General features: G+C 39.1%; 1 non-coding gene across 1 annotated transcript; it reads left to right on the top strand.

Moving 5' to 3' along the window:
- The first annotated feature begins 884 nt into the window (after positions 1-884).
- LOC114233504 (U6 spliceosomal RNA) lies at positions 885-989 on the top strand. The gene has a single exon (XR_003619649.2). It is a non-coding gene; the product is annotated as a U6 spliceosomal RNA (small nuclear RNA).
- The last annotated feature ends 7,447 nt before the right edge of the window (positions 990-8,436 follow it).

Below are 8,436 nucleotides of genomic sequence, written 5' to 3' on the forward strand. Positions count from 1 at the left end.
CCCACCTTCCACAGGGTCCCACACTTAGGCAAAAGGTAGGAGCTGAATCAAAATTGATCAGGAAAGGAAAACCTAGATAAAGGAAAGAGAAGGTCCAGATAAAAGTGGGGCAGACAAACAGAGCAAGAAAAACAAAGAAAAATCACCTTAAAAAATTTGTTTTAACACTACACAGAAACAAAAGAAGTCTTTAGAACAAAACATCCTTCTGATAACCAGGAAAACTACACTCACTTAAAAATAGGTAACAGAAAAGTGTCCAGACAAATCCCATACAAGGACACTATGTGCTCTCAATAAAAAGTCCTTTTCGAGAATTTTTCACATCTTGTGAGAATGAATTAAATGATTGTGTTTTTTTTGCCACCTTAAAATTTCATGGGGAGAAAAATTCAAAATCTTGACAAATTACTTTCAATTTTGACATAATAAAGATTGTAAGGAAAAAAAAAAGAAATACATTGCTAAAAATATTTAAAACACATTTAACTTCACTAATCAACTTTCAATTGGTGACTACTAAAATGATGATAATATTCTAAATTTAAATTATTTTCAGATTTATTCTTTTTCTCATTTGGTTTTGGTCTTGATTTCAGCCAAATACTGACTTTAACTCTTGGCCCTTTAGCATTTGGAAAAAATATCTATCAGTGCTTTTCAATCCTGAAGATTTACTGTGTGAATGACAAAAGAACATGGATTCTCAGAGAGCTGCTTCCTCCCAAAAGGAGACTGAAGAAGGGGTTGAATTGTATATCCTCAGCCTCTCTTCCTAGATTCATCAATCAGATTAAATATTTATCAATTATCTACTGTGTTTGAAAACCACCTGAAAATGTAGTGGCTTAAAACAATTTTATCTGTTCTTAATACTGTGGGTTGTGCTCACTTCAGCAACACATATACTAAAATTGGAAAAATAAAGAAGATTAGCATGGCCCCTGTACAAGGATGACATGCAAATTCATTAATTGTTCCATATTTTTAAGGAGTCAATTCATCAAGAAGATGTAACAATTGTAAATATATACGCACTCAACATTGGAGCACCTAAATATATTAACAACAGTAACAGATCTGAAGGGAGAAATAGACAACAATATAAAAATGGTATGGGACTTCAAAACCCCACTTTCAGCAATGGATAGATCAACCAGACAGAAAATCAACAAGGAATGTTGGAATTGAACCATACATTAGACTAAATGGACCTTATAGGATATTTTATACATCAACAGTAGAACATTCTCCAGGATAGATGATATGATAGGCCATAAAGCAAGTCTTAGAAAATTTACGAAGACTAAAATCATACCAACTATCTTTTCCGACCACAGTGGTATAACTAGAATCAACAACAAGAGGAAAGTTGAAAAATTTACACTCATGTGGAAACTAAACAACAGACTCCTGAACAATTTACTGGGTCAAAGAAGAGATAAAAAGGGAAATAAAAAATCTCACAACAAATAAAAATGGAAACAGAGCACACCAAAACTCAAGAGATGTTGCAAAAGCAGTTCTGAGAGGGAAGTTTATAGCGATAAATGCATATAGTAAAAAAAGAGAAGTACCTCAAACAACCTAATTTTACATCTCAAGAAACTAGAAAAAGAAAAACATATGAAGCCCCAAATTACCAGAAGGAAGGAAATAACAAAATTCAGAGTGGAAATAAATGAAATACAGATCAGAAAAACAATAGAAAAGATCAATGAAACTAAGAGCTGTTTTTTCAAAAAGATACACAAAATTGACAAATCTTTAGTTAGAATAAGAAAAAAAGAAGACTCAAATTCATAAAATCATAAAGGAAAGAGAAGACATTACAACTGATATTACAGAAACTCGTAGGATCATAAGCGACTACTATGAGTAATTATAGGCCAACAAATTGGATAAGCTAGTGGAAATGAATAAATTCCTAGAAACATACAACCCACCATGTCTGAATCAGGAAGAAATAGGAAATCTTAACAGACCAATAATAAGTCAGGAAATTGAATCAGTAATCAAAAACCTCCCAACACAGAAAAGCATAGGGGCAGATGGCTCCCTTGGTGAATCCCACTAAATATTTAAAGAAGGATTAACACCAATTGTTCCAAAACTCTTCCAGGAACTTAATCTTCTTCATTTTATGAGAATGTATTACCAGGATTCCAAAGCCTGATAAGGATTACAGAAAGAGAAAACTATAGAACAATATCCCTGATAAATATAAGTGCAAAACTCCCCAACAAAATATCAGCAAACTGAATTCAACAACATATTAAATAGATCATACACCATGACCAAGTAGGATTTATCTTTGGGATGCAAGGATGGTTCAAGATATATCACATTAATAGAATGAAAGATAAAAATCATATTATTATCTCAATAGATAAGAAAAAAGCAATTGACAAAATACAATTTGATAAAAACCTTCAACAAATTGGGTGTAGAAGAAACATACCTCAACATAATAAAGGTCATATGTGATAAACGCACAGTTAAGATCATACTCAGTGGTGAAAAATTTAAAGCTTTTCCTCTAAGAACAGGAACAAGACCAGGGTGTCTACTATTATCACACACATTCAAAACAGTACTGGAAGTTCTGGATAGAGTAATTAGGCAAGACATAAAATAAAAGGCATCCTAAATGGAAAGAAAAAAGTAAAATTGTCATTATTTGTAGATGATATGATTTTATATACAGAAAATTCTAAGGACTCAACTAAGAAACTGCTGGAACTAATCAATGAATTCAGTAATGTTGCAGGATATAATATCAACATACAGAAATCAGTTGTGTTTCTATACACTAACAATGAAATATCTAAAAAAGAAATAAAGAAAACTATCCCATTCACAATAGCATCAAAAACAATAAAATATGTAGGAATAAATTTAAAGAATGGAAGTGAAAAATCTGTACAATAAAAAGAATAGTACTTTGATAAAAAGAAACTGAAGAAGACACAATGGAAAGATATCTTGTGTTCATGGATAAGAAGAATTAATATGGTTAATATGTCCATACTACCCAAACCCATCTATAGAGTCAATGCAATCACTATAAAAATCTAATGGCATTTTTTTTTTTTACAGAAATAGGAAAAACGATCCTAAAATTTGTATGGGACTACAATAGTCCCCGAAAAGCCAAAGCAACCCTGAGAAAGAAGAACAAAACCAGAGGCATCATGCTTCCTGATTTCAAATTGTACTACAAAGCTGTAGTAATTAAAACAGTATAGTCCTGGCATAAAAACAGACAGACCAGTGGAACAGACTGGAGAGCCCAGAAATAAATCCCTGCATATACAGTGAGCTAATATTTGAGAAGGGATCCAAGAACAGTCAATAGGAAAGGGCTAGCCTCTTCAACAAATGGTGCTGGGGAAACTGGATAATCACATGCAGAAAAATGAAATGGGACCCTGTCTTACACCACTCACAAAAACTAATTGGAAATGGATTATAGGCTTAAACATAAGACCCAATACTGTAAAACTCCTAGAAGGAAACATAAGAAGAAGCTTCTTGACACTGGTCTTGGCAATGATTTTTGGGTACGATATCAAAAGCAAAAACTGACAAGTTGAGACTACATCAAACTAAAAATCTCCTGCATAGCAAAAGAATCAACAAAATGAAAGGCAACCTGTGGAATGGAAAACAATGTTTGCAATCCATATATCAGATAAGGAGTTAATATCTAAAATATACAAAGAACTTATAAAGCAACAACAAAATTTAAAATGGGCAGGGGAACAGAATAGTTATTTTTTTTCAACAAAGATATCCAAATGGTCAACAGATACACAAAATATGCTCAATATCACTAATCATTAGGGAAATGCAAGTCAAAACCACAATGAGATATCACCTCACACCTGTCTGAATGGCAACCATCAAGAAGACAGGAGACCTTAATCAATAAAGAAAAAAAGAATTAAAAAAAAAGAAGACAGGAGATAAGTGTTGGCGAGGATGTGCAGAAAAGGGAACCCTTATGCACTGTTGGTAGGAATGTAAATTGGTTTCTGCCCCTACGGAAAACAGTGTGATGGTTCCTCAAGAAATTAAAAATACAACTACCAGATGATCCAGCAATCACATTTCTGATTATATATGAAATGAAACAGAATATTTAAAAGATATCAGCATGTTCATGTTTATTACAGCATTATTCACAATAGCCAAGGTAGGGAAGCAACTTGGAGTATGCCAAGGGAAAAATGGATCAAGAAGTTGTAGCAGATGTACACAATGGACTATGATCCAGCCACAAGAAAGAAGGAAATCCTGACATTTGCAACAACATGGATGAACTTGAGGGCATTATGTTTAGTGAAATAAGGCAGAGAGAAAGACAACAACTGCATGATATCACTTATATGTGAAATCTAAAATAGCCGAACTTATAAATCAGAGAATAGAATAGTTACCAGGGCCTGGGGACAGGTGAATTGGGGAGATGTTGGTCAAAGGGTACAAACTTGCAACTAGAAGGTGCGTAAGTTCTGAAGATCTATGCTCAGCATAGTGATTATAGCCAACAAATTGGAGTATACACTTCAAAACTGCTAAAGGACTCCATGTTAAATGTCCTCACACACACACACACACACACATACACAGAAATGGTAATCACGTGGCATCATAGAGGGGTTAGCTTAAGCTATGGTGGTAGTCATATTGCAATATATAAATGTGTCAAATCAACACACTGTGCACCTTAAACTCACAATGTTGTATGTAAATGACATCTTGATTAAAAGTACCGTGGGTCATCAATTTGCACTGGACCCAGGGGGGGTCTTTCTGCTGCCCTTGCTGGGTCACACGCAAAGCTGCAGTCATCAGCAGCTCGATGGTCTAAGGTGAGCTCTCTTGCAAATCTGGTGGTTGGTTCTGGCTGTTGCTGGGCCCTTCTCTTGTGTCTTCTCTCATTGTTAAGTCTAGTCTGGCCTGGCCAGCGTGGCTCAGTGGTTGAGCACCACCTATGAACCAGGAGGTCACATGTTCGATTCCTGGTCAGGGCATATGCCCGGGTTGCGGGCTCGATCCCCAGTAGGGGGCATGCAGGAGGCAGTTGATCCATGGTTCTCTCTCATCATGGATGTTTCTATCACTCTCCCTCTCCCTTCCTCTCTGAAATCAATAAAAATGTATTTAAAAAAAAGAAGAAGAAATCTAGTCTGGACTTCTCAATGCAGAGGCCGCATAGAAGGGACTAGAATAGGAGATGCAAAGCCACTCAAGGTTGGGAGGTTCAGAAGCTACAGTCATCACTTGCACTGCATTCTGGGGGTGAAGGACATCCCAGGCCAGTGGAGGACATCCCAGGCCAGCCTGACTGAAGAACTGTGGAAATGAACCCACCTCTTGGCAAGAAGTGGCTCAGCCACACTGTCAAGGGCCTGGGAAGGGATGAATCGTAAGGCTGTTGCACACATTCCTCCCAGATGTGTAAAGGGGCAGAGAAAGTTCAGCAGGGGGACGGGACAGGCCATCTGCAAATGGAAGGGGACGGCAGGGGTGGGGGGGGTGTCTGCTGTACCCACACACCCCACAAACCGATGCTGTAAAGAAAGAGGATTCCCATCAACCTCTGAGTAGCAATTTCACACATCTCCAGAAAATAACATGAACTCCACTAACATTATTCTCTGCTTGCAACTATATCTTTAAGTCTTTAAAAACATAATCAGCAAATATATTGAGTAGTGATTCTAGATTTGTAGATTATATGTTGTTGTTAAGCTTTGGCATTTCTATGTAATTTAAATTAAAAAGAGTTTAAAAGTATTTTTCTCTTGATGTGAAAAGCAAGTCAGTGAATATGCTGGGCAATGAGCTGAGATTTCACAGGATGGAGTTTGTTGTGAAATGTTGGCACCATTAAGGAGAGTTTCAGACTCAGCTTTTCTCTTTGGGGCTTTACAAACTGGAGAGCTTCTATATTTAGATGGTTTAAACGATGGCATCATGCCAAGGGAGGGGGATGACATTTCTCACTGTGATTCATTTTGCCTTTGCCACCACAGAGCCGGCCGCTTCTTATTAATAAACAAGGCTGCTCGCCCATCACAAACCCATGGATTTGGCTGATGAGTAAGAGGAAAAGGGCGCCTGCGTCATGGGCAGCGGCTGAGACAGGGCAGTCAGGACAGGATCAGGGAGGGCAGGCTGCGTGTGCATCACGGATGTCCGGTCCTGGGCTGCCAGGAAGTTTGCTCAACAGCCATTTGGAAAGTCCAGCATCCATGGAGCCACACTGGACCAGGAGAGCAGAAGCGTCTGTCTTGAATGGGCTCTGTGGTGTCACGCTCCGCTGCAGTGTGATCTGGTCATGGGGGCAGGGGGCTGCTGCCATCTCCCTCTGTACGTTTTCACCTTCTCTTTCTGAATCAGGGCAAACTGCAAGGTGGAAAACCAGAGCCCCGGAAGGAAAGGGAAACGTGGCCGCCTCACACCCTCTGCCCTCCCTTGGCCGAGGCTCTCTTGGCACTGGGCTCGGTTCTGACAGCAGGGAAGCAGTGGGAAGAGAGGTGCCAGAGCAGCTGCTGGCATCTGGGGCACTGTCTACATGCAGGAACGCCCCAGAAAGATTAGCCCCACCGCCAGTCTTTCTTCCTTTTCATTTGTGGCAACAATGGGCAATGAATCTCTTTCTCTCTTTCCTTCTCTTTCTTCCTCCCTTCCATCTCTTTTACTTAAAAAAAAAAATAATTCTCATGACTACTCACTGTGAAAGCGGTAAGAGCAACCATGATCAAATGAGACCAGCATCCACCAGCTCAGGGACATTCAGAAAGGCCACTTTAACCATGAGAGCTGTCAGAGGTGTGACTCAGGATGCCTTCTGAACTGTGTGGGGAATTAGGAATTTTTCATGTCTTTTATTCTGGGAATGCGTGTGCATACCTACACACATAACCTTTAAAACACTTTTCTTCCTGCCCTAGCCAGTTTGGCTCAGTGGATAGAGTGTCAGCCTGTGGATTGAAGGGTCCTGGGTTTGATTCTGGTCAAGGGCACATGCCTGAGTTGTGGGCTCGATCCCCAGTGTGGGGCATGCAGGAGGCAGCTGATTAATGATTCTCTCTCAATGTGGTTTCTGTCTCTCTCTCTCCCTCTCCCTTCCACTCTGAAATCAATAACATATATTTTAAAAAAAAGAAACCACAACACTTTTCTTGCTGAATCTTGGAGAATCATGGCAGGATGGGGTCCTCAGAAAAATCAGAATTTGGATATACTGCATTTTATGTCTTTACTAAAGACATCTCTTATATTCAGCGTGCCGTGTTCAAAGCTATAAGCACAGGGAGAATGTGTGCTTTCTGTTTATAATATGATCTCAGTCAATGGGAGATTATAATCACTGCTTTTCACTTATTCTAAACACTTGCCTTCTGGGCTGACATTTATGTAGCACATCTGTATCTAAGCCATATAAAAGGACGAGGAAAGGTGGAGATTCATTATCATGGGGGAGACTCTGAGCAGACTAGATCACCGGTACATAAGAGGGTGCTCAGAGGAGCTACTGGCCACTGGCATATAGTTAAGTAGCAATATGATAATAAAGTGGTGTTAATGGGTTTGAGGTTCACTTTGTAGTTATTTCCTAGTAATGTTTTTGAAAAGTAGAGTACAAACTCACCAAACTCCTTATCTTCCTACATCAGGCAAAGTATCCTACACACCTGAGTCTCTCGCACGAGTCTCTATAACCTCAGCTCCTTCTGGGCCTCAGTAATTGCTTTCAGGGATGGGTATGGGCCCATGTATGTTCCATTAGAATAAATCCTAGGACTTGTGAAAATGTTCCTGAAAAAAAGAGTTAGGATAGGATCACCTGGCTAGGTGGCTTTGCAGGTGGGAGCCCGGGAGGGTGGTGTTATTTAGGACAGTGGGGAGTCGGGGCCCACAGTTTCTGCTTTCCCCAAGTCCCACTCAATTGCTATTGGGTTATTGTTACATCTCCAGGACAGAATGGGGACAGAGTAAGGAACAAGTCGATATTAGAAGCTTAAAGAAATCAAGAGAGAACCTGAAGTAAGACTTTCTGGGAGAGTGACTCTACTAATCCCATAGATTTATACCACTGCTCATTCCGACTAGTAGGGGAGGAACTGTCAAATCTTCAGAACTCAGAGGAAATAATTTTACCAGCTTTGCCAGCAAGGAAAATTGTTACTGATCTGTAATAACACAGTTGGAGTTGAGGCAACAATTTCCCCTCTAAATTCCCATAAATGTAGGAAACCAGGTCTTAGTTTATAAAAACATTTTAAAAAATTTCTGGCTAAGCCAGGGAGAGATGAAGAGTTGTGGCTGACACTCTACTTATTCTGATGAGGTTGAAAATGGGATGCGGGGCAAATCTCTCTACAGGGAGTAGCTGGCCTTCTGTGAGGGTTAATTTTATGT

This window comes from Eptesicus fuscus, chromosome 6, assembly GCF_027574615.1.
Source record: "Eptesicus fuscus isolate TK198812 chromosome 6, DD_ASM_mEF_20220401, whole genome shotgun sequence".
Classification (NCBI taxonomy): Eukaryota; Metazoa; Chordata; class Mammalia; order Chiroptera; family Vespertilionidae; genus Eptesicus; species Eptesicus fuscus.